Consider the following 25823-nt stretch of genomic DNA (forward strand, 5'->3'; position numbering starts at 1 on the left):
GAGCAAAGAGTAAAAAAAAATTTTTTTTTTTTTTTTTTTTTGTGAGCTGGTGCTATCTGGTGGTGAGCCGTTGTTATTACAAGTTATTACCACCAGATGTGAGCTGGCGCCATCTGGTGGTGGCCGTTGGTATTACAAGTTAAGCATTACAAGTTAAACAGCAATTCTAATGTCATTTTACACTATTTTCACTGCCATCTTCTTCCCTCTAATTAGAACCCCCAAACATTATATATATTTTTTATCCTAACACCCTAGAGAATAAAATGGCGATCGTTGCAATACTTTCTGTTACGCCGTATTTGCGCAGCGGTCTTACAAGCGCACTTTTTTGGGAAAAAATTACACTTTTTTTCATTAAAAAATAAGACAACAGTAAAGTTATCCCAATTTTTTTTTAATATTATGAAAGATAATGTTACGCCGAGTAAATTCATACCCAACATGTCACACTTCAAAATTGCGTCCGCTTGTGGAATGGCAACAAACTTTTACCCTTTAAAATCTTCATAGGTGACGTTTAAAAAAATCTACAGGTTGCATGTTTTAAGTTACAGAGGAGGTCTAGTGCTAGAATTATTGCTCTCGCTCTACCAATCGCGGCGATACCTCACATGTGTGGTTTGAACACTGTTTACATATGCGGGCGCTGCTTGCGTATGTGTTCGCTTCTGCGCGCAAGCCCGTCGGGACGGGGCGCGTTTTCTGGCTCCTAACTTTTTTAGCTGGCTCCTAGATTCCAAGCAAATTTGTCAAACCCTGACTTACACCAGTGCTGGGGGTAATAATGTGTTCGCTGACACCAGTACTGTTGTTTTTGAAGTTTGAAAGTTTGCATGCGGCCCCCCATGGCATATGAAAACTTGTCTTGTGGCCCTCAGGTAATTTGAGTTTGAGACCCCTGATTTAGATATTGAGCAGGGACGGACTGACCATTGGGGCTCCTGGCCACTGCCCGAGGGCCCCATGCCACTAGGGTGCCCCATCAGGGTTGCCAGGCTCAAAAAAAACAGGGACAGTATGTAAAAATCTGTGTTTTTTTTTTTACATCTGTCCCTGGTATGTCTCAAACCAACATGCTTTTGATGTGAAAATCCTGAGATTTTAGCTGCCCTGCCTCCTGGCGTGGTGTCCATCTGTAAGCCCGGGGGCCCCATAATCTTCTATTGCCGGGGGGCCCCATGAGTTGTCAGTCCACCCCTTATATTGAGTATATTGGCGCAGAATTTTCACTGTTACATCTTCTAGAGATAGCTTATATGTAGACAATCTAAAAATCTCCTCCTTATTCTGGCGCTCATCTTAACTAGCTTAATCTACTTCTGAAGATGAGAGGGCACAAGGATCCTCTCATACCACCTCATTATGCAAAACTTTGCCTATAAGTGTAGAACATGCAGCTGTTAAGGATTTACTATTACAGGCTGACTGGGAACAGCAGAAGGGGCCTTGTTATCCACCAGAAGAGACCAAAATGTATGGAAGATGGAAGCCAAGTCTATTACGAAATGAAAAATACCTTGCTGCAGGCCATTGCAGATACCACCTTTAGAACCCCCAATACAAGAACAGCATTAAGAGCCCATTCACATCTAGGCGACAAAACGCCCGACGCCGGACGCTTGTGCCGCTAGAGGGGAGAATTCCCATTGCTGTCTATGGAGATGGTTCACATCTCATAGTCCTGGACCCTTTTTTTCAGGCGGCATTGGCGTTCGGCCATACAAAGCAATGGCAAGGCTTTGTAAAAAAAAAAAAAAAGTTACACACTCGCGGCAAAATACGCCGCGTACGCGGCGTATCTTGTCGCGGAGGTGTGAATGAAACCTAAGGCTAATGCCGCATACACACAATCATTTTTCAGCATTAAAAAAAACGTTGTTTAAAAAAAAATGACATTTAAAATGATGGTGTGTGGGCTACACATCCTTTTCCGGGTTCTGAAAAACAACAACATTTTTTTCCGAACATGCTGCATTTTTTAACGACGTTTTAAACAATGTCGTTTTTCGGGTTGTAAAAAATGATCGGGTGTGGGCTAAAACGACGCTTTAAACCCGCGCATGCTCAGAAGCGAGTTATGAGACGGGAGCGCTCGTTCTGGTAAAACTACCGTTCATAATGGAGTAAGCACATTCATCACGCTGTAACAGACAGAAAAGCGCAAATCGTCTTTTACTAACACGGAATCAGCTAAAGCAGCCCCAAGGGGTGGCGCCATCCGCATGGAACTTCCCCTTTATAGTGCCGTCGTACGTGTTGTACGTCACCATGCTTTGCTAGAGCATTTTTTAAAAACGATGGTGTGTGGGCAACGTCGTTTTAATGATGAAGTTGGAAAAACTTTGTTTTTTCTACATGCCGAAAAACATCGTTTTTTTTTCATGCCGAAAAATGATCGTGTGTACGCAGCATTAGACAAGGAGGATCTTACCTTTTTTTTCGCAGACTACATACTTCTTCCTGGGAGCAGTTCCCACAGACCTTATCCTGCAAAACAGCAATGACCAGCTAACTCTCTTCCAGTGGCGGCTGGTGCTCAAAATTTTTGGGGGGGCGCTAACGAAGAAAAATAAAATTCGCACCACTGTGCCATGCCATCAAACGCAGCCACTGTGCCATGTCATCAAACGCAGCCACTGTGCCATCAATTGTCACCACTGTACCATGCCATCAAACGCAGCCACTGTGCCATCAATTGTCACCACTGTACCATGCCATCAAATGCAGCCACTGTGCCATGCCATCAATTGTGGTCACTGTGCCATCAATTGTCACCACTGTGCCATGCCATGAAATGCAGCCACTGTGCCATGCCATCAAATGCAGCCACTGTTCCATGCCATCAATTGTGGTCACTGTGCCATCAATTGTCACCACTGTGCCATGCCATGAAATGCAGCCACTGTGCCATGCCATGAAATGCAGCCACTGTGCCATGCCATCAAATGCAGCCACTGTTCCATGCCATCAATTGTGGTCACTGTGCCATCAATTGTCACCACTGTGCCATGCCAAACGCAGCCACTGTGCCAATTGTCACCACTGTGCCCATTCATGCCGCTGTGCCAATTGTACCCACTGTTTCACTGTCCAGTCATCCATCCACCTCAGAGCTTTATATTATAACCTGCTGGGACTTGTAGTTCTCCATCGTCTCCTGGGGCTCAGGTGCATGCAATCCACCATCTTTGTCCAGTTTTTCTCACTGCTGGGACTTGTAGTCCCATAGATGGTGGATTGCATGCACCTGAGCCCCAGGAGAAGATGAACTACAAGTCCCAGCAGGTTATACATACAATAAGGCTCTGAGGTGGATGGGTGTGGATGGCATGCACCTGAGCCCAGGAGAAGATGGGGAACTACAAGTCCCAGCAGGTTATAATATAAGACACCCATCCACCTAGGAGCCTTATATTATAACCTGCTCGGACTTGTAGTTCCCCATCTTCTCCTGGGCTCAGGCGCATGCCATCCACCTCAGAGCCTTATTGTATGTATAACCTGCTGGGACTTGTAGTTCTCCAATCTCCATCTTCTCCATTAGCCCCAGGAGAAGATGGAGAACTAAAAGTCCCAGCAGTCTAACTACAATAAAAGGCTCCGAGGTGGATGGGTGGGGATCAGGCAGTGAATGTGCATTTTAAAAAAACAATAATAGGGGGTGCTTCCTGATGGCAGACATTTAAAAAAAGTTTTCAACCAGCGGGAGGGGGGGGGGGGGTGCTTCCTGACGGCATGTTGAAGTCTCAATAAGCGGGTGGGGAGGTGTGCCGGCCGCCGATGCTGTTGCTGCTGCCGCCGAAGCACAGAACAGTACAAACTGGGGTGAGGGGAAGACATGGAATGCAGCTTACCTGTTCCACGAACGGGCGCACTGAGCTGGATAGTGCCGACGTCACTTCCTGTTTGTCCAGTGACGTCGGAACTAGCACAGAGACGGGCGGGTGCACATAGAAAGTGTATGCACCCGCCCGCCAATGACAATACTACTGTCCATCGCGCCGGAAGCATATGGCGCGCTGGGAAGCGCCACAATGGCATATTTTGGCTGCCAATGTAGCGCCACGTCTGCAATCCCGTGATTGCACAGACGTGGCGCTACTCCTACCGCACTGTGCCCAGCGCCCGGCGCGCGGACACAGTGCACATAAGGACCTTTTTAGGATTTTTTTTTTTTTTAAAGGCACAGGTTTAAATAATTTTTTTATTTTTTTTTTTCTTCTGACTGGGGAGGGGGGGCGGCGCCCGGGCGCCCCCTATGGACGGGCCGCCACTGCTCTCTTCCACTTTTATTATTATTTTTATTATACAATATTTATATAGCGCCAACTGTTTGTTCAGCGCTTTACAACATTAGGGCAGACAGTACAGTAAAAATAAATTTCCATAGGGCCCTGCTCGTTAGAGCTTACAATCTAAAAAAGAGGGTCAAGGGATACAAAAGATAATAACTGTGGGAGATGAGCTAATAGAGAAAGCAAAAGTACAGTGGTTTTTAGGGATTGTCTAAAAGTGGACAGATTAGGAGATATTCGGACAGATTAAGGTAGGGAATTCCATAGGATGGGAGAGGCTTAGGGGAAGTCCTGGAGGCGAGCATGGGAGGAGGTGACGAGGGAGCTAGAGAGTAGGAGGTCTTGGTTGGTATTTTAAGACTAGATTAGTGATGTAGCTGGGGGCAGAGTTGTAGATGACTTTGTAAGTTATTGGGGTAGATTCAGTTAGATTTGCGCAGTTTTTACGGAGGCGCAGCGCACCGTTTTGCCGCTGCGCCTCCGCAAATTACCTCTGCTACCCTTGATTCACGGAGCAGTAGCTCCGTAAGTTGCGTGGGCGCTCCGGCAAAATGCCCGGCGTAAGCGCGCGCAATTTAAATGATCCCGTAGGGGGCGTGGATCATTTCAATTAGGCGCGTTCCCGCGCCGAGCGTAGTGCGCATGCTCCGTCTGGAAAATTTCCCGACGTGCATTGCGGTAAATGACGTCGCAAGGACGTCATTTGCTTCAAAGTGAACGTGAATGGCGTCCAGCGCCATTCACGATTCACCTACGCAAACGACGTAAATTTCAAATTTCGCGACGCGGGAACGACGGGTATACGTAACATTGGCTGCCCCTGCTAATAGCAGGGGCAGCCTTACGCAAAAACCGACGTACGCAAACAACGTAAACTGCGTACGCAGGGCTCGCGTAGGGTTGTGAATCGGCGTTAGTATGCAATTTGCATACTATACGCTGACCACAACGGGAACGCCACCTAGCGGCCTGCGTAAGAAAGCAGCCTAAGATATGACGGCATAAGGAGCCTTATGCCAGTCATTTCTTAGGCTGCAGTCGGCGTAACAAGGTTCCTGAATCAGGAGCATTCGTAACGCCGGCGCAGATAAGCAATTGCGCTGCGTAACTAAGGTTACGCAGACGCAATTGCTCTTTGAATTTACCCCATTGTTAATATTTTGAATTCAATTTGATGGGTGAGAGGAAGCTGGTGGAGGGATTGGCAGAGAGGGGTAGCATACACTGAACGGTTGGTGATGTGAATGAGTCTGGCATCCATTCATGACGGACTAAAGGGAGGATAGCCTATGTAAAGATACCCCAATACATCTTCCAGCCCCTCCTGACTGTGACCCCACACCAGGAAAAATAAAATTGCCATGTCATCATAAGTTCAACATCACAGAGCCCCAGATGACCTGCTTAGAAAATAAGATAGCACATAGAGTATAGTAAAAAGGTACTACCAACTCTACCTGTGAAAAGCTGGTGCCGAAGGAGCCTACTGCTTTTACCGAAGCTTGAGGGATCCATAACTGCACCTAAAAAGGTGTCACCACAGCCTATGCTGGGAATTATCATCACAGACACCAGTAGCCCCCTTATTTCTTTTCTGTCTGCACATCCAATGAAACCCAGATCCATGGCTTCTGACACTCTGTGATGATGTCACTCCACCTGCAAATGAAGCCCCGCCTCTCCACAAGGAGGAACAGAGGCTGAATCACCAACACAGTGGCATACACCAGGCATGTCCAAAGTCCGGGCCAAATGCGGCCCCCCTGTTGATTTAATATGGCCCCCATGGGGATTTGGATATATATATTGTTTGTGCCCCCCAGGGCCACAAAAGATATATACCGTATTTATCGGCGCTGCCTTGGAGGGGACAGGGAGGGGGAAGGACAAGCGCCGTCAGATTACATGAAGAGAATCCCCTGCTTACTCAGCAGCGTCTGTATTGGAAGTCCCGTCTCCTGGGATGCCATTGGACGACTGTTCTGTCTATCGTAGGAGGCGGGACTTTAATACATAGAGGCCACAGAGTTAAAAAGAGATTCTCCTGTTTGTAAACTGTCGGCACTTGTCCCGACCCCCTCCCTCTGCCCTCCGAGGCTGCAGATGGGCATCAATCAGGCTGCACTGATGGCAAATTATTAAGGCTGCATTCATGGCACATGTGAGGCTGCATTCATGGCACATGTGAGGCTGCATTGATTGCAATGGTAAGGCTGCATTCATGGCACATGTGAGGCTGCATTCGTGGCAATGGTAAGGCTGCATTCGTGGCAATGGTAAGGCTGCATTCGTGGCAATGGTAAGGCTGCATTTGTGGCAATGGTGAGGCTGCATTCGTGGCAACGGTGAGGCTGCATTCGTGGCAATGGTAAGCTTGTGTGTGTTATGGGCCGATAAATACGGTATATCCAAATAACACACCCATGCTCATCCTTAGTACGGAGCAGCGCTCTGGGATTCGTTGGGGACACAAAAGAAATATATACAGTATATCCAAATAACATGCCCAAGCTCATCTCTTCACCACACACAGCCACAAAGGCAACAGAATTCTTGTTGGGCAGAGTATTAGTTGCTCAGAGGAACACCCTTAGACCGAATTTTATGGGTTCAAAGAATGTCAGGCAAAATAGTCGGCCCTCACGCATGTTCACTTCATCAAATCTGGCCCTCTTTGAAAAAAGTTTGGACACCCCTGGCATACACCAATCTCACATACCACAGCAAAGGGTAAGCTGACAAGGGGGTGATGAATCCCAAGTCATGGCCCTCGCCAGACATGGAAGACAAAAAAGCCACAGCCGAACCTGAACATACAGAGGAAGGGTTGTTTATGAGCAGAACCCACAGCAAGACAGGGTAAAAGAGGACAACACTAAAAACTGAGGAGAGGGCTTAGAGGACCTCCTTTTAACTCTTTAGGGCAGCACAGTGGTGTAGTGGTTAGGACTTTCACCTAGCAGCAAAAGGGTCGCTGGTTTGAATCCCGACCACGACACCATCTGCCTGGAGTTTGCCTGTTCTCCCTGTGTCTGCGTGTTTTTCCTCCAGGTAATCTGGTTTCCTCCAAAGACATGCTGGTAGGTTAATTTTATCCTGTCCAAATTGGCCCCTAGTATGTATGTATATATGTGTATGTATATGTGTGTACGACTGTGTGTCCCAAGCGCGTCGAGATCCTATGGGGTAAATGACCATCTATGCCAAGGGCTCCCAAACTTTTCAAGAGCGAGGGCCACTTAAGCAACTTGGTAACCAGTCGAGGGCCGCAATGAGCGGAGCGGGCGGCTGACTGGTCACTGCAACTCTATAGGCCCTCTGATTTGCCCAGGTGAAAGGGGAAGAATTCCATTCTGTTTTTCGGATTGGAGGTAGGCAGGCTCTATAGAGTTGAATTGAGGGTCCCATTTGGTCGGCTGATCGTGTGAAAAGGGCCTTAAGGCCTCTCACACACGACCGGATCTATCCGCTGGGATTGATCCGTGGATCAGTTCCAGCAGACAAATCCGGTCGTGTGTAGGCCCGAGCGGACATTTTTCGGCGGAGATTTCTCCAGCCGACGGATTTCCAGCGGATAAAAATTTCTTAGCATGCTAAAAAATCTATCCGCTGGAATCCAGTCCAGTGGATTGATCCGGTCGTCTGTACAGACTCACCGGATCAATCCGTCCGCTCTCCTCCCTCGCATGCGTCGTAATGATTCGACGCATGCGTGGAAGTAATTACCTTCCAGCGTCGCGCACGTCGCCGCGTCATCGTCGCGGCGATGGCTCGACACGTCACCGCGGATGGATTCCGCGCGGATTTCGATCTGATGGTGAGTACAGCCATCAGATCAAAATCCGGAGGAGGATTTATCCGCTGGGAACGGTCCGGCGGACCGTTTCCAGCGGATATCCTCTGGTGTGTACGGGGCCTAAGACTGCTTTCACACTGATGTGCTGCGGTTTACCCACACCGTGGGTGCACCTGTGTCTATCCTGCGGGTTAGCTGAACTTTGCCATAGACTCCACCTGTGGCAAAAGCCGACGCTGTAGAACAAGCATCGGTTTATGGGGCTCTGCTCCACAGCCGCTTTCACCAGCTTCATTCACAACACTGATGCTGTGGTATGGCGGGTCGCAACCAGCGATCTGGGCTTGCCAACCCACCATTCCAGAGCAGGAGGTTCGCGAGCCACTTCAGAGGGCTCCGAGGGGCCACATGTGGTCCCCGGGCCACCCCTGATCTATGCATTAATCAAGCTGTCCCTAATATCACTAAAATATGCTATTTAAAGCGGGGGTTCACCCGTACATAACACTTTTTCCCCTTAGATGGATGCTCGTTTTGTCTAGGGGAATCGGCTAGTTGTTTTAAAATATGAGCCGTACTTACCCGTTTACGAGATGCATCTTCTCCGCCGCTTCCGGGTATGGGCTGCGGGACTGGGCGTTCCTATTTGATTGACAGTCTTCCGAGATGCTTCCGACGGTCGCATCCATCGCGTCACGATTTTCCGAAAGAAGCCGAACGTCGGTGCACAGGCGCAGTATAGAGCCGCACCGACGTTCGGCTTCTTTCGGCTACTAGTGACGCAATGGATGCGACCGTCGGAAGCCTCTCGGAAGACTGTCAATCAAGTAGGAACGCCCAGTCCCGAAGACCCATACCCGGAAGCGACGGAGAAGATGCATCTCGAAAACGGTAAGTACAGCTCATATTTTAAAACAACTAGCCGATTCCCCTAGACAAAACGAGCATCCATCTAAGGGGAAAAATTGTTTTATGGGTGTACTCCCGCTTTAAAGATAGGGATAAATGCATACAATTTAGTGATAGTGCAGCTGCAAGTGTGTGTCAACTCAAGCAATAGATTTCCCTTATTTGCTTCCTTTTTGTCCATTAAATATACCATTGGATTTGTTTTATTAACGCTGCTCATTGATGGCTTGTATTTTTTTTACCTTTTCGTCGTTTAACTTTATATAGCCATGGCTAAATATATTTCTGACACTAATTAGTACACCAGCTGTGACAGCTAATGGTCCCACTGGAGGACTTTGTTGCAGTTCATCTTAATTCAAAGCAAAGCTTCACCGTCCGGAGGGTTATAAAAGACTCGCTGGATTGGAATGTTTTCATCTTCTGATATATAGAATACAACGGGAAAGTAATGCAACAGGAACCAAAGTAGAGATTTCCTTAATATTATCCTGAAAAAAAAATTTTATGATTTGTCTACTGTGTGCTGTAAGAAAAAAAGCCTATCTCTAATTCTTTCCATGGAGAACATATCAACAACCTACACCAATTTTATCCTTGTGGGGCTTGTTGAGATGGAATCATTTAGATTCTTGTACGCTCTGCTTACTTTTGCAGTATATTCAACTTCATTTGTTGTGAGTTTCATGATTGTCTATGTAACCTGGACGGAGGAAAGTTTGCATGAACCGATGTACATCTTTATATGCGGCTTGGTCCTCAACGTGATGTTCGGAAGTTCGGCTTACCTCCCCAAGCTACTGATTGACTTATTGTCTAAAAATTCAACTATTTCTCTCCCCGGATGTCTATTTCAGGCCTTCTGCATGCAGTCTTACGCAGCTGCTGAAGTTTTTACTTTTACCGCTATAGCATACGATCGATATTTGGCGGTAGCTCACCCTCTGAGGTACCCCACTCTGATGACAAACTTGACAAGTCAAAGGTTATTGCTTGCCATCTCGGTTTTTGTTTTTATAGGAATATGTGGGGTTGTTTTTTTAACGGCAAGGCTGACTTTTTGTGGGGTAAATATCAACAATGTGTACTGTGAGACCATGTCCCTCCTACGACTTTCTTGTGGAGATATTACAATTAATAATATCTATGGAATAACATGGACCTTGTTCATCACAATTAGCCCCATGCTTCTGATTATTTATTGTTACATAAGGACGATTGTCATCTGTTTCAAACTTCCTGGGGAAGCCTCTATGAAAGCCGCCCAAACGTTGGTGACTCATGTCATTGCCTTGTTCATTTTTATAGTTGGAGCTATGTTTATTGCCTTTAGATACAGGTTAAGTAACATTTCTCTCTCAGCCACTGCCCATGTTGTTATCTCTATGAGTGGTATGAGTACATCTATTGCTGTCAACCCTCTGATCTACGGCATAAGGACCGAGGCTCTCAGAATAAGAATTGCACGCAACCTGCGGAATATCTTTTGAAATTCAAAATAATACACAACTCATAAGTACTTTGTAGTATCTTTATCATCTTTGAAATTATGGGCCAGATCCACAGCCAGCGGGCTTAACTTAAATCTTCCTATTTAAGTTACACCGCCGCAAAATTTCTACCTAAGTGCCCGATCCACAAAGCACTTACCTAGAAATTTTCGGCTGTGTAACTTAAATCTGTCCGGCGCAAGGCGTGCCCAATCTAATGGGGCGAGTCCCATTTAAATTAGGCGCGCTCCCGCGCCGGACGTACTGCGCATGCTCCTGACGCGATTTTCCCAACGTGCTTTGCGTGAAGTTAAGTTACGCCGAGTTTTGTGAATCGCTCCGGGTAAAAAAAGTTGCGTCGGGAAAAAAAAACAAATTGACAGCGTCGCGGGAAAGAAGGGTCTACTTTTACATGGTGTACTAACTTTACACTTTGTAAAAGTAGCCCTAATTTTGCGTTTGCAAACTAACAACTTACGGAGACTTCACGAAGGGAAACCGCTTTGTGGATCTCCGTAAGTGCTAATTTGCATACCCGACGCGGAATTTCGACGAGAAATGCCCCCAGCGGCGGCCGCGGTACTGCATCCTAAGATCCGACAGTGTAAAACTATTACACCTGCCGGATCTTAGGAATATCTATGCGTAACTGATTCTGTGAATCAGTCGCATAGATAGAAACAGGGATACGACGGCGTATCAGTAGATACGCCGGCGTATCCCTTTTGTGGATCTGGCCCTATGTTTATTAAATTGGAAATTTGGATAAAAAAATGTTTTCCTGCTAAATCACTTCAGGCTGGCCCCTTTTGCATGTATAGCTTTGTAAAACATTAAAAATAAGTGCCTATACTGTTTAAAATCCAGCAATACACCGACTCACCCTGCTCTGCACATGCTCAGTTGCTCTCTATTTTTTTTGGGACTGTGCCAAAAATGAAGAGGCCAATCTGCTGACAGCCTAAAGATTGACTGCTGCTCAGGGGCTCTTGGCTTCAGAAAAATGGCAGCCTCCAGCAAGAAGAAACAAAAAACAATGCTAAAGGCAATTTACAGCACACACTAATTCTGGTAGAGTAATTAATAATGTGGAATGTATGTTCCTTGCTAAAGAATGTTATTGTTTTATCAAGTTGTTATGGGTAAAGTTCTGCTTTAATCATTCAATGTCATCGTAGTCATGCAATATGTAGCAGAATACGATTTTGGTAGTGAAAAAGTTAAGGCCTAGATCACACATGTGCCATGCATTAAGTCAAGTGCTAATGTTTGTGATAAGGTTTTCCATTCATTTAGAATGGGCTGCTAACACACCCCAGTGTCACCCAAACTGAACGGTTCCATTTTTTTTCTTAACACAATGCAAATGTACTGTATGCTGTGTGCATTGGGGTACCATGAAAGACACTACAATGCACTAACATCATCCAAGCAATGTCATTTATGGAATTGGTTGAATAACGAAAGTGGAAAGCTAATGTCTGAAATTAATTTTGTGCAATTTGCACCATATTCAATAACCAATATTATTTGCAAAGTAAAGAAGTTTGGGTGAAAAGTTTGCTGGTGAATGGTTGGTTAACTCATGGTGCCTATAGAAGCACTGCTCTACCTAAATCAGCCTTTCTCAACCTTTTCAACACAGGGGAACTCTTGAAATAATATTCCAGTTTTAGGAACCCCTGCTAAAAATGACTATACCCACTACATAAGATGCATTAGTGAAGTGGTTCTCAACGCCTGTCCTCAGGACCCACTAACAGCCCGAATTTTGAGGAGATGCAGACTAGAATACTGCAATCACTGAGCAGAAAATAATATCACCTGTGATGCATTTCTGTAATCTGCAAACCTGGCCTGTTAGGCTGGGTTCACACTACTACACTACTTTTATCCTACTTTGCTCTGTGTTCAATGTTTCCCTATGAGAGCATCTTGTAGTGTCCGTAGTGTCCTACACAAGTCGGTCCGACTTTGAAAATGCTCCCTGTACTACTTTTGGTCCTACATTGATCCTACTTCAGGCCCATTGAATATCATTGAAGTCGGACCAAAGTAGTATCCTGTTCATGAAAGTAGGATGGATGTAGGACCAATGTAGGATAAATGTAGGACCAATGTAGCAGAGCAAAGTAGGATGAAAGTAGTGTAGTAGTGTGAACCCAGCCTTAGTGGGTCCTGAGGACAGGAGTTGAGAATGACTGCATTAGTGGGATGCTCAGTGGAAAGAATGCTCTTTACGCTCATTGTCATTGGGAAGAAATAGCTAAAAATATCATTGGTGTCAGTGGGAACTTATCTGAGAGGCTGTCACAAACTACGGTGAACCACAACTGCGGTTAAGGAAAGATTTCAATGCACTTCTCTATGCAATGTGATTTTTCAGTATTGGACCACAGGCGTCACTCTAATCAGAGAAAAAGAGTTTGGGGGGTTCACTACATCATCTGTCTCACATATAGAAAAGCGTTGAGCTACAAAGGGTGGAGGTATTACAACATACTTTCAACCCCTAGTCTTAAAAGGCTACGATGAACATGAGTGAGGCACAACTGCATTAAGGAAAAGATTTCAATGGACTTCTCTATGTAAAGTGATTATCAGTATCGGACCCCAGGCATCACTCTAATCAGAGAAAAAGAGTTTGGGGGTTCACTACATCCTTGAACTCACATAAAGGAATGCATTGAGATACTAAGGGAGTAGGTAGAATATACCTTCAATCCTTAGCTTTAAAAAGGTATAGCGAACATGGTCAATAATTAGATACATTAATTGTAGACGTCTTCTTCTTCTTCTAGAGTCTAGAATACGTTCAACCTCATAATGTTCTTCACCCTGAACTAGGATAGGGGGTGCGGGAGGAGGATACCAGAAAATTGATTGGGTAGGTAGGGTTTAAGGAGAGAAACATGAAATGACGGATGAATCCTCAGTTCCGGAGGGAGGGACAGTTGCATGGTATTTTGGTTGAGGACCTTAGAACTAGGAAATGGACCAAAAAATTGCTTGGCCAATTTCATAGCGGGTATATGTAAATGTACGTTTTTTGTAGAGAGCCATACTTGATCCCCAACTTTATAAGATGGTGAAGGTCTATGCCTAAGATCATAATAGGTTTTTTGGCGATCTTGTTAGCGTTTGAGATTTTGTTTCAAAACATGCAAAACAGAAGAAAGGGTAGACCAATAATCATTAGTTGAGGGTACATTCATAAGTAATGGAGACTCAGGCAGAATATTGGGATGAAACCCATAGTTTGCATAAAAAGGAGAATAGCGAGTAGAAGAACTGGTTGAATTATTGTAGGAAAATTCAGCGAGAGGAAGGAGGGTAGTCCAGTTATCCTGAAGATGAGTGCAGTAACATCTGAGATATTGTTCAAGACATTGGTTTAAACGTTCTGTCTGCCCATTTGTTTGTGGATGATATGCACTGGAGTATCTATGGTCTATTTGGAGGATATGACATAGAGCTTTCCAGAATTTTAAAAACAAATTGGGAACCTCTATCAGAAACCAGACGTGAAGGAACACCATGTAATTTAATGAAATGATCAAGTAGAGTTTGCGCTGTTTCTTTAGAAGAAGGTAAAATTTTGCCATTTTTGTAAGCATATCAACTGTTACCATGATGGTGTTATAACCGCTTGAAGGAGGTAATTTAACAATAAAATCCAGAGACAATGCTTCCCAAGGTTTAGTAGGAATAGGTAAAGACATCAATAAGCCGTAAGGTGGTCTTTCACGTTTGGATCTTATACAGACCTCACATGTCGATACGTATTCTTTTATAGAAAATGATTGATTACTGTTGCCCTTGGATGGTAATCAACATCCTTAATAAGCTAATATGCCACGTCCTAGTATATGTAAATGGAAAATTGAAGGAATTGAATTGAAGGAAAAATTTACTTTGTAGGCACCTTTATATAAAAGTACAAAATGTAATGTTTCACAAAGAAATAACATCTAAATACATAAGAATAAAGGGAAAAAAAATTGTTAATAAAAACAGTACAATACAATATTGGGAACACCCAGTGACCTTCCAACAGGAGCTACTCAATAATGTTATAAATAATTGGCTATAGAAATTTCTATATAGTAACTGCCTAAATTGAGCATAGATATCTCTTCATTAGGAGGTTCACCGGATCCACAATGGAAGACTTGTGCTCTACATGTTTCGCGATATTCGATCGCTTCTTTAGGAGCCTCTAAATTGTATAAAGAGAGAAACAGTTTCAATTAAATTGTCAGATACAATAGCGTTGGTTTGGTTTTAAACAATGTCAAACCATAAACATTATAGTGTGAAACGCTCACCAAAGTTGTTTGATGCTGCTTTAAACGGGTTTATAGAACTGCCCAGCCCGTATGATGCAGTGCTGGTTGACTGATATGGTGCACCCCTAAGGCCTCGTACACATGACCGAACATGTCTGCTGAAACTGGTCCGCTGACCAGTTTCAGCAGACATGTTCGGTCGTGTGTACGGCCGACCGGACCGGATTCCCGGCCGAGCAGACAGGTTTCCAGCGGACAAATGTTTCTTAGCATGCTAAGAAACATGTCCGCTGGCAGCCTGTCCGTCGGACATGTTCGGTCGTCTGTACGGACTCACCGGACACGTCCGCTCGGCCGAAAGCCCTCGCATGCGTCGAAGTGATTCGACGCATGCGTGGAAGCATTGACCTTCCAGGGTCGCGCACGTCGTCGCGGCGACGGCGCGGCCATGTCACCGCGCTGTCTGTCCGCGCGGATTTCGGTTTGATGGTGTGTACAACCATCAGACCGAAATCTCCGAGCGGACGTGTCCGATGAAAACGGTCCGGCTGACCGTTTTCATCGGACAGTCCGTCCGTGTGTACGAGGCCTAAAAGGAAGTGGGGTGAGGACCCGGATAATGGATCACTTGGGCCCACAAAGATACAGCGAGGCAGAATGTGGGAATGCGCCAGATAACTAAAAAGAAATTTGTAAAAACTTGTAACTGTAAAAGGTATTGAATGTTGCCAATTGCTAGAGCGATAATATAACTTTCTATGTTAAGACAACAGACAGGAGACCCTGGCAGGTACGTACAAAAAATATCAAAAATAATAGTATGTTGGTAGATGGGTCCTAAACAAGACGTGAGGTAATCAACCAATATGAACAATTGTAATAATAAAAGATGTATATATGTACATGTTAGATATTGAAATAGGCACCAATCATATCATTGAATGCCTGTTATATAGGCCAGAGACATAGGGCTAGATTCAGATAGGTTAGCGGATTTTTATCTCATTTACGATACGCCGCCGCAAGTTTTTGAGGCAAGTGCTTTATTCAGAAAGCACTTAGCTGTAAATTTGCGGCGGCGTATCGTAAATCCCCCGGCGGAATCAAATTCCGCGGGTAGGGGGCGTGTAAAATTTTTATCAGGCGCGTCCCCGCGCTGAACGAACTGCGCATGCGCCGTCCGTAAAATTTCCCAGCGTGCATTGCTCTAAATGACGTCGCTAGGACGTCATTGGTTTTCGCCGTGAACGTAAATTACGTCCATCCGTATTCGCGAACGACTTACGCAAACAACGTAAAAAATTCAAAATTCGACCCGGGAACGACGGCCATACTTAACATAGGATACGCCGCATATAGCAGGGGTAACTATACGCCGGAAAAAGCCGAACGCAAACGACGTAAAAAAAAAACGCTGGCAGGACATACGTTTCTGAATCGGCGTAAATACCTAATTAGCATATTCTTCACGTAACTATACGGAAGCGCCACCTAGCGGCCAGCGTAAATATGCAGCCTAAGATACGACGGTGTAAGACACTTATGCCAGTCGGATCTTAGGGAAATCTATGCGTAACTGATTCTATGAATCAGGCGCATAGATACGATGCCGCAACTCAGAGATACGACGGCGTCTCCTCTGACAGCACGTGGGACTCTGTGTTTACACACAGAGCTCCACGTCCCTGCTCAGTTACCGATGATCGCGTGTACCCGGCGGACATCGCGGCCGCCAGGTACACGCATCGGCTTCCCAGCGATACAGTGTTTACTGTAATGCACTTGAAATGACGTCCAAAGACGTCCAGTTGGCACCTGAGAGCCGCGCTGTTGAGGTCTTTTGTCAATAGCGCAAGTCTCAAGTGGTTAAAGGGGCCGAAAGTTTTTCCCACATAAAATGCCCCACACCTACATGTCATGGGGTATACAACCCCTTCCGTGTTACACGTGGCATGGAATCTTGGTTTGTATATTTCACCATTTGGCAAATTGAAGGTTGATCCTGTCTGGATCCATGGACAGTAAGTACACTGGCCACAAGTAAAAATGCCCTGAACCAATGCATGGCTATCATAATATATCACTTGCTGTCAGTTTTTTCCCGGGAGAGGTACTTCTTCGGAATACTATCTCAGGAGTACCCCTAATGTATTTACTAATTATGGGGTCATCACTGAGTAGGTGCCAGTTTTTTTCGATGCTTGTTCTAATTTGATTGTGTTGTACTGAATATTTTGTAATGAATTTAGTAGTGGTCTGGTTTTGATCTTGTTTGGGTTTTGGATAGAGTAAAGAGGTTCTCTCTCTGCCTATGGCTTTGTTGAAGGCTCTCCTAAGGAGGCTTTTACTGTATCCTCTTTTAGATAAACGTTTACGTAGTTCATTTGCCTGTATTCGGAAATCAGACAGGTACAGTTCCTACGCAACCACCATTAAACTACAAAAAGTACATACATCACTCAAAATCTATCTCTAACTCCAGATTTGGCATACTTACTTAAGGTAAACACTCTAACTTTTTTACCTGCCTCATTTTCATTTTCATATTAAATTAGGACACATTTATATGTATCTCCAGGTTCCAACCCAGCCTCCCTTTAATACCCCCATATGGGCCGTGCAAAGACTATGGGCCAGATTCACAGACAATTACGTTACTCTGTGGCGGCGTAACGTATGTGATTTACGTTACACCGCCGCAGGTTTACAGCGTTAGTGCCTGATTCTCAGAACACTTACCTGTAAACTTGCGGTGGTGTATCGTAAAAGCGCTCGGCGCAAGCCCGCCCAATTCAAATGGGGCGGGCACCATTCTAAATTAGGCGCGTTCCCGCGCTGAGCGTACTGCGCATGCTCCGTCGGGTAAATTACACGACGTGCATTGCGCTAAACGACGTCGCACCGACGTCATTTGCTTAGCCGTCCAGCGCCATTCACGGACGTCTTACGCAAACAACGTTTATTTTTTATAAATTTCGAGGCGGGAACGACGGCCATACTTAACATTGGCTGCGCCTCATAGACCCAGGGGCAACTTTACGCATCGGAAAGGCTACGGAAACTACGTAAATTCTCTGCGTCGAGCGCGCGTACGTTCGGGAATCGTCGTAATTTGCTAATTTACATAAGCGACGGGGAAAACGACGTCGGTGACACCTAGCGGCGGGAAAAAAAATTGCATTTAAGATCTGACAGCGTAAGAGCCTTACGCCTGTCAGATCTAATGGGTATCTATGCGTAACTGATTCTAAGAATCAGTCGCATAGATACCCGGGGCCAGATTAGGACTTACGACGGTGCAAATGGTGTTGCGCCGTCGTAACGCCTTTGAGAATCTGGGCCTATGTCTCTGGCCTATATAACAGGCATTCAATGATATGATTGGTTCCTATTTCAATATCTAACATGTACATACATCTTTTATTATTACAATTGTTCATATTGGTTTTACTACCTATCTAAACCCAAAAAATATATCCCCCATTATGTTGATTACCTCACGTCTTGTTTAGGACCCATCTACCAACATACTATTCTTTTTTAAATTTTTTGTACGTACCCGCCAGGGGCTCCTGTCTGTTGTCTAAACATAGAAAGTTATATTATCGCTCAGGTCAGGAGCAGCAGCACGTGCTGTAAAGGAGCCCAAGCTGTGGTACTACAAGCACCTCAGCTTTTTGGAGGATCAAATGGAGGGCCGGGATTCAATTTCCAGTCTTCCTTCCAGGCTTCCTTCCAGTCTTCCTTCCAGGCTTCCTTACAGTCTACCTTCCAGTCTTCCTTCCAGGCTTCCTTCCAGCGGAACTTCCACGGTTCCCCCCGCCCCTGCAGAGTGCGACCAGGAGCTGGCTGACATTGAGGAGGCAGATCTGCCGAGCTTCAGTGAGGTATAGTAGTTTTCTAAATATTTCTTGGCTGTAAATTATTGTTGGTTTGATGAGATGAATTTGAAAACAAAAAGGAAAGCTTGAAAACACAAACAAAAGTCGTGGGCAGAAAGAATTGGGTCAGGGATGCCAACTGCAGGGGTCAGAATGAGAGTCAGTTCAATTTAAAATAAGAAACAAAGCATGAAAAGGTGTGTGATTGTGCAAAAGATTACAACATGTCCCTTTTTTCTACACAGGAAGAGACCAGCCAGGAGGCGGCAGGTCCCGAAGATGTCAGCCAGGCGGAAGGGGTGAGTGGCAGCCAGGAGGAGGCCGGGCCAAGTGTATGTCAGCAGGTCCCCAGGCTCAGCACCATCTCCCAGGTGCCTCCCCTCCAGATGCGCCAACCTAGCCAAAAGAGGAGCTGGAGGAGGAGAGCCTGCAGGTCATCAGGGAGGCATCCGAGATCATGAGGGCCCCCCTGAACCCAACGGAGAACTACAGTGCTTCTCTCTCCAATGACCTGCAGGCATTGGGGGAGGAACAAAGAGAGCTCGCCAAAGACATGATCAACAAGGTCATGTGGTGGGCCAGAAGGGACCTGCTGACAAGGGACACTGATCTGAGTGACCCGGCCCGGCCTGCTTCTCATCTCCCTCCTGCTGCCACATCATCACCACCTGCAAGGGGCCGTGGAAGTTCCGCTGCAAGGCAGCCTGGAAGGAAGGCTGTAAGGAAGACCAGAAAGTGAATCCCTGCCTTCCAGCTGATTTGACTACAAACTGAGGTTGTTGTAGTACCACAGCTTGGGGTCATTTATAGCATCTGCTAACCACTTAAGCCCCAGACCAATATGCTGCTAAATGCCCAAAGGCGTTTTTACAATTCGGCACTGCGTCGCTTTAACAGACAATTGCGCGCTCGTGCGACATGGCTCTCAAACAAAATTGGCGTCCTTTTTTCCCCACAAATAAAGCTTTCTTTTGGTGGTATTTGATCACCTCTGCGGTTTTTTCTTTTTTGCGCTATAAACAAAAATAGAGCGACAATTTTGAAAAAAATGCAATATTTTTTACTTTTTGTTGTAATAAATATCCCCCAAAAACATATATAAATGATTTTTTTCCCTCGGTTTAGGCCGATACATATTCTTCTACCTATTTTTGGTAAAAAAAAAAAATCGCAAAAAGCGTTTATCGGTTGGTTTGCGCAAAATTTATAGCGTTTACAAAATAGGGGATGGTTTTATTGCATTTTTATTAATTATTTTTTTTTTACTACTATTGGCGGTGATCAGCGATTTTTTTCGTGACTGCGACATTATGGCGGACACTTCGGACAATTTTGACACATTTTTGGGACCATTGTCATTTTCACAGCAAAAAATGCATTTAAATTGCATTGTTTATTGTGAAAATGACAGTTGCAGTTTGGGAGTTAACCACAGGGGGCGCTGTAGGAGTTAGGGTTCACCTAGTGTGTGTTTACAACTGTAGGGGGGTGTGGCTGTAGGACTGACGTCATCGATCGAGTCTCCCTATAAAAGGGATGACTCGATCGATGCAGCCGCCACAGTGAAGCACGGGGAAGCCGTGATTACATACGGCTCTCCCCGTTCTTCAGCTCCGGGGACCGATCGCGAGGGGGCGGCTAGAAAAGAATAGCCGCGCCGTCGTCCCGTATCGCTCCCCGCGGGAATCCGACAGCCGCATGTAGCGGGGGGGGGGGGTCCCAATCGGACCCCCGACCCGCGGAAAGGCAAGGACGTACCTGTACGCCCATTTGCCTGTACGTGCCATTCTGTGGACGTACATATACATGCGGCCGTCGGGAAGTGGTTAATTTCTGTCATTTGTGTAGCACATTGTGACTCCTGATGTTGTTAATTTTGTCCTTGATCATGGTGGAATGTGCCTTTGGTTTCCAAAAAGTCTGCATGTATTTTGCAAATTGCTCAAGTGTAGCCGTTCTTTTTTGTTATTTTTTTGGCCAGAATAAATTGAAATTTAATTTACATTAAAACCTTGTCTATTGTATTTTTCTGGTGAATAGCCATCAAACATTTTTGAAATACAATGTGTAATTTTCAAAGGACACAACCTTCTTGAGGGGGGGGGGGGGGGCATTGGTGTGATAACTTGCCAAAAAAAAGATATCTACATTAAAAAAACAAAAAAAAATTACCACAAAAAAAAACATAAAAAAAAGCATTTTTTCACAAAAAAAAAACATTGGTGTGATAACTTGCCAAAAAAAAAAAAAAAGATATGTGGAGTCCAAAAAACAAATTTGGAGATCTGGCTTGCCAAATAAACATAAACAAACATGAGATCACAGGCAAAAAAGATAAAAAAAAAACGGATGGGAGAACTCTGTCTAAATAGCATCAGCAAAACAACGGGCCAGATTCACAAAGAGATACGACGGTGTATTATCTACAGATACACCATCGTATCTCTGACTTACACTGGTCCTATCTATGCGCCTGATTCATAGAATCAGATACACATAGATATGGCTAAAATCCGACAGTGTTACACTGTGTTACACTGTCGGATCTTATTTTCATTTTGAAAATGGCGCCGGGGGCGTTCCCGCTGATTTACGTTGAATAATATGTAAATCAGCGAGATACGCAAATTCACGAACGTACGCGGACCCGAAGCAGTGTTCTTACGTCGTTTCCGTAGCGGCTTTCCCGGCGTATACTTACCCCTGCTTCTATGACGCACAGCCAATGTTAAGTATAGCCGGCGTTCTCGCGTCGAATTTGAATTTTTTAACGTCGTTTGCGTAAGTCGTTCTCGAATACGGATGGACGTCGTTTACGTAAGCGTCGAAACCACTGATGTTCTAGCGACGTCAGTGGGAGCAATGCACACCGGGAAATTTCGCGGACGGCGCATGCGCATTTAAATCGGCGCGGGAACGCGCCTGATTTAAATAGTACACTCCCCCTAGCCGCGGAATTTTAATTCCGCCGGGGGTTTTACGATCCGCCGCCGCAAGTTTGGAGGTAAGTGGTTTGTGAATAACCCACTTGCCTCGCAAACTTGCGGGAGCGGATCTTAAATCAGGTAGATCGAGCGGATCTAAAGATCCGCTGATCTACGTGAATCTGGCCCAATGTGTTTATTCTAGCAATAGAACAAGGAAAAAAATGCGCTGCAATAAACGAGACACTAAATTTCAAAATGTCAAATGTGCCATGTCAAAAACGAACGCGAGTTTTACAAGAACGAGCGCTTCCGTCCCCTCATTTAGTCTGAGCATGCGTCGGTTTTTGAACGGTCCATCGGTCAGCGGTCCATCGGTTCGATTTTAAAGCAAGTTTTAAAATTTTGGTCCGAAGGACAAAAGACCTTTGGGCCGTACACACGGTCGGTTTGGACCGATGAAACGGAACCTCGTTCCATTCTCATCGGTTTTGTCCGACCGTGTGTACGCGGCCTAAGTGTTCCCATCGCATATGGTTTTGCACACTCTACTTTAACCTTTCAGCAAAAATCCCCACTCTTCCAATCCAAAAAAATATATGAATCCAGCACTAATCTGCACGCTCACCACCTCCCAGCACAAATACTCTCATCCCTTCTTCCCCTCCACTCCAAGAGCAAATCCTCCCCCGGAATCCTCCCCTGCCAACACAAATGTTCTTCCCTCTTAGGCCCCGTACACACGACCAAACATGTATGCTGAAACTGGTCCGCGGGCCAGTTTCAGCATACATGTTCGGTCGTGTGTAGGCGCGAGCGGGCCGAATTCCAGCAAACATTTGCCCGCCGGGCCTTTTCCCAGCGGGCAAATATTCCTGGACGTGTTTTAAAACCGTCCGCTGGAATCCTGCCCGCTCGGACATGTACGGTCGTCAGTACAGACCTACCGTACATGTCCGAGCGCCCGCCGTCCCTCGCATGCGTCGAATGACTTCGACGCATGCGTGGAAGCCTTTAAATGGCAGGCCCGCCCACGTCGCCGCGTCATCGCCGCGTCATCGTCGCGGCGACGACGCGGACACGCCCCGCGTAGTGTTTACGCGCGGACTTCTGTACGATGGTTAGTACAACCATCGTACAGAAGCCCTCTGGCAGGCATGTACGGTGAAAACGGTCCGACGGACCGGTTTCACCGTACATGTTTGCTCGTGAGTACCCGGCCTTACTCAGCACAAGTCCTCCTTCAAACCCCCAAATCTCAAGCGCCAGCGCCATCCCATTTACTTCTTCATCCCAACACTTATCCCTACCCCCTCAATTCCCCCTCCCAACACCTTACACCCCAATATCCCTCTCAGAATAAATCCTCTTCCCCCTATTCCAGTACAAATCCTTGCTGCGCAACGCCCCTCTACAAATCCCCCCCAACACAAATCCTCTTTCCCCCAATTCCCCACCCCAGCACCAAAAATCCCCCCAAATTTCTTCTTCCATCAAAAATCCCTCATTGAAGGGCTCAACCCCCCAAATCCCCCTTCTAGCACAAATCCTCCTCCTTCCGGCATGAATCCTTTCCCAACATGTACTTGTGCAAGAAGGGGGGAGTTTCAAATCCCCTCCTTCTAGCACAAATCCTTTCCCCTCCCAAAGCCAACCTAGCATATATTCTCTTAACCCCCACTCCCCGAATCACCCCTCCAAGTTTAAATCTTGTTTAACTTGACCCCCTACCCCCTTTGTCAGTCATTGTGCCCCCCCCTCCCCTGCAAGTCTCCATCTACAGTCATGGCCGAAATTGTTGGCACTCCAGAAATTTTTCCAGAAAATCAAGTATTTCTCACAGAAAAGTATTGCAGTAACACATGTTTTGCTATACACATGTTTATTCCCTTTGTGTGTATTGGAACACAACAAATAAAGGGAGGAAAAAAAGCAAATTGGACATAATGTCACACAAAACTCCAAAAATGGGCTGGTCAAAATTCGTGGCACCCATAACTTAATATTTGGTTGCACACCCTTTGGAAAAAATAACTGAAATCGGTCGCTTTCTATAAAACATCAATAAGCTTCTTACACCTCTCACCCGGAACTTTGGACCACTTTTTCTTTGCAAACTGCTCCAGGTCTCTCTTATCGTAAGGGCGCCTTTTCCCAACAGCAATTTTTTTTAGATCTCTTTACAGGTGTTCAATGGGATTTAGATCTGGACTCATTGCTAGCCACTTTAGAACTCTCCAGCACTTTATTGCCATCCATTTCTGGGTGCTTTGTGAAGTATGTTTGGGGTCATTGTCCTGCTGGAAGACCCAAGATCTCGGACGCAAACCGAGCTTTCTGACACTGGGCTCTACAGTGCGACCCAAAATCCTTTGGTAATCCTCAGATTTCATGATGCCTCGCACACATTCAATGCACCCAGTGCCGAAGGCAGGAAAACAACCCCAAAACATAATTGAACCACCACCATTATTCACTGTAGGTACTTTTCTTTGTAGGCCTCATTCCGTTTTCGGTAAACAGTAGAATGATGTGCTTTACCAAAATGCTCTATCTTGGTCTCATCTGTCCACAAGACGTTTTCCCAGAAGGATTTTGGCTTACTCAAGTACATTTTGGCAAACTGTAGTCTTGCTTTTTTATGTCTCTGTGTCAGCAGTGGGGTCCTCCTGGGTCTCCTGCCATAGCGTTTCATTTCATTTAAATGTCGATGGATAGTCCGCACTGACACTGATGCTCCCTGAGCCGGCAGGCCATCTTGAATTTCTTTGGAACTTGTTTGGGGCTGCTTATCCACCATCCAGACTATCCTGCGTTGCGACCTTTCATCAATTTTTCTCTTCCATCCACGCCCAGAGAGATTAGCTACAGTGCCATGGGTTGAAAACTTCTTGATAATGTTGCGCACTGTGGACAAAGGCAAATCTAGATCTCTGTAAATGGACTTGTAACCTTGAGATTGTTGATATTTTTCCAAAATTTTGGTTCTCAAGTCCTCAGGCAGTTCTCTTCTCCTCTTTCTGTTGTCCATGCTTAGTGTGGCGCACACAGACACACAATGCAAAGACTAAGGCCAGGATTCACGTAGATGGGCGCAAAATTGTGCGGGCGTAACGTATCTCATTTACGTTACTCCGCCGCAAGTTTTTCAGGCAAGTGCTTTATTCACAAAGCACTTGCCTGTAAAGTTGCGGCGACGTAGCGTAAATCACCCGGCGGAATTAAAATTCGGCGGGTAGGGGGCATGTTTCATTTAAATGAAGCACGTCCCCGCGCCGAACGAACTGCGCATGCGCCGTCGCAAGGACGTCATTGGTTTCGACGTGAACGTAAATAACGTCCAGCCCCATTCACGGACGACTTACGCAAATGACGTAAATTTTTTAATTTTCGACGCGGGAACGACGGCCATACTTAACATTGGCTGCGCCTCAGAGACCCAGGGGCAACTTTACGCCGGGAAAAGCCTAACGTAAACGTCGTAACTTTACTGCGTCAGCCGCGCGTACGTTCGGGAATTCGGGTATCTAGCTAATTTGCATACTCGACGGGGAAATCGACGGAAGCACCACCTAGCGGGCAAAAAAAAAATTGCAGTTAAGATCCGATGGCGTAAGAGGCTTACGCCTGTCGGATCTAATGAATATCTATGCGTAACTGATTCTAAGAATCAGTCGCATAGATACGACGGCGCTACGCAGAGATACGACGGCGTATCTGGAGATGCGCCGTCGTATCTCTTTTGAGAATCTGGGCCTAAGTGAACTTCTCTCCTTTTTATCTGCTTTCAGGTGTGATTTTTATATTGCCCACACCTGTTACTTGCCCCAGGTGAGTTTAAAGGAGCATCACATGCTTGAAACAATCTTATTTATCCACAATTTTGAAAGGGTGCCAAGAATGTTGACCAGCCCATTTTTGGAGTTTTATGTGACATTGGCCCAGATTCACCAAGCACTTACGCCGACGTATAGCACGTTACGCCGACGTAAGTGCCAATATGCGCCGGCATATGTGTGCGGCAGACCCACGAACCAGTAGTTTGCACACGCCGGCGTAGGGTGGGCGCACATATGGGCTGGACGCATGGGGCTGCTCCCATTGATTAGCCATTCAAACATGCAAATGAGGGAAATACGCAGACTCACGAACTTGCGTGTGCCCGGCGCATGCTACGAGAGATGCACGTAAGTTGTACGTCCGGCGTAAAGTTATTCCCCATAAATGAGGTGCAAC

The sequence above is a fragment of the Rana temporaria genome, chromosome 2 (genome assembly GCF_905171775.1).
Source record: "Rana temporaria chromosome 2, aRanTem1.1, whole genome shotgun sequence".
NCBI classification, from domain to species: Eukaryota; Metazoa; Chordata; class Amphibia; order Anura; family Ranidae; genus Rana; species Rana temporaria.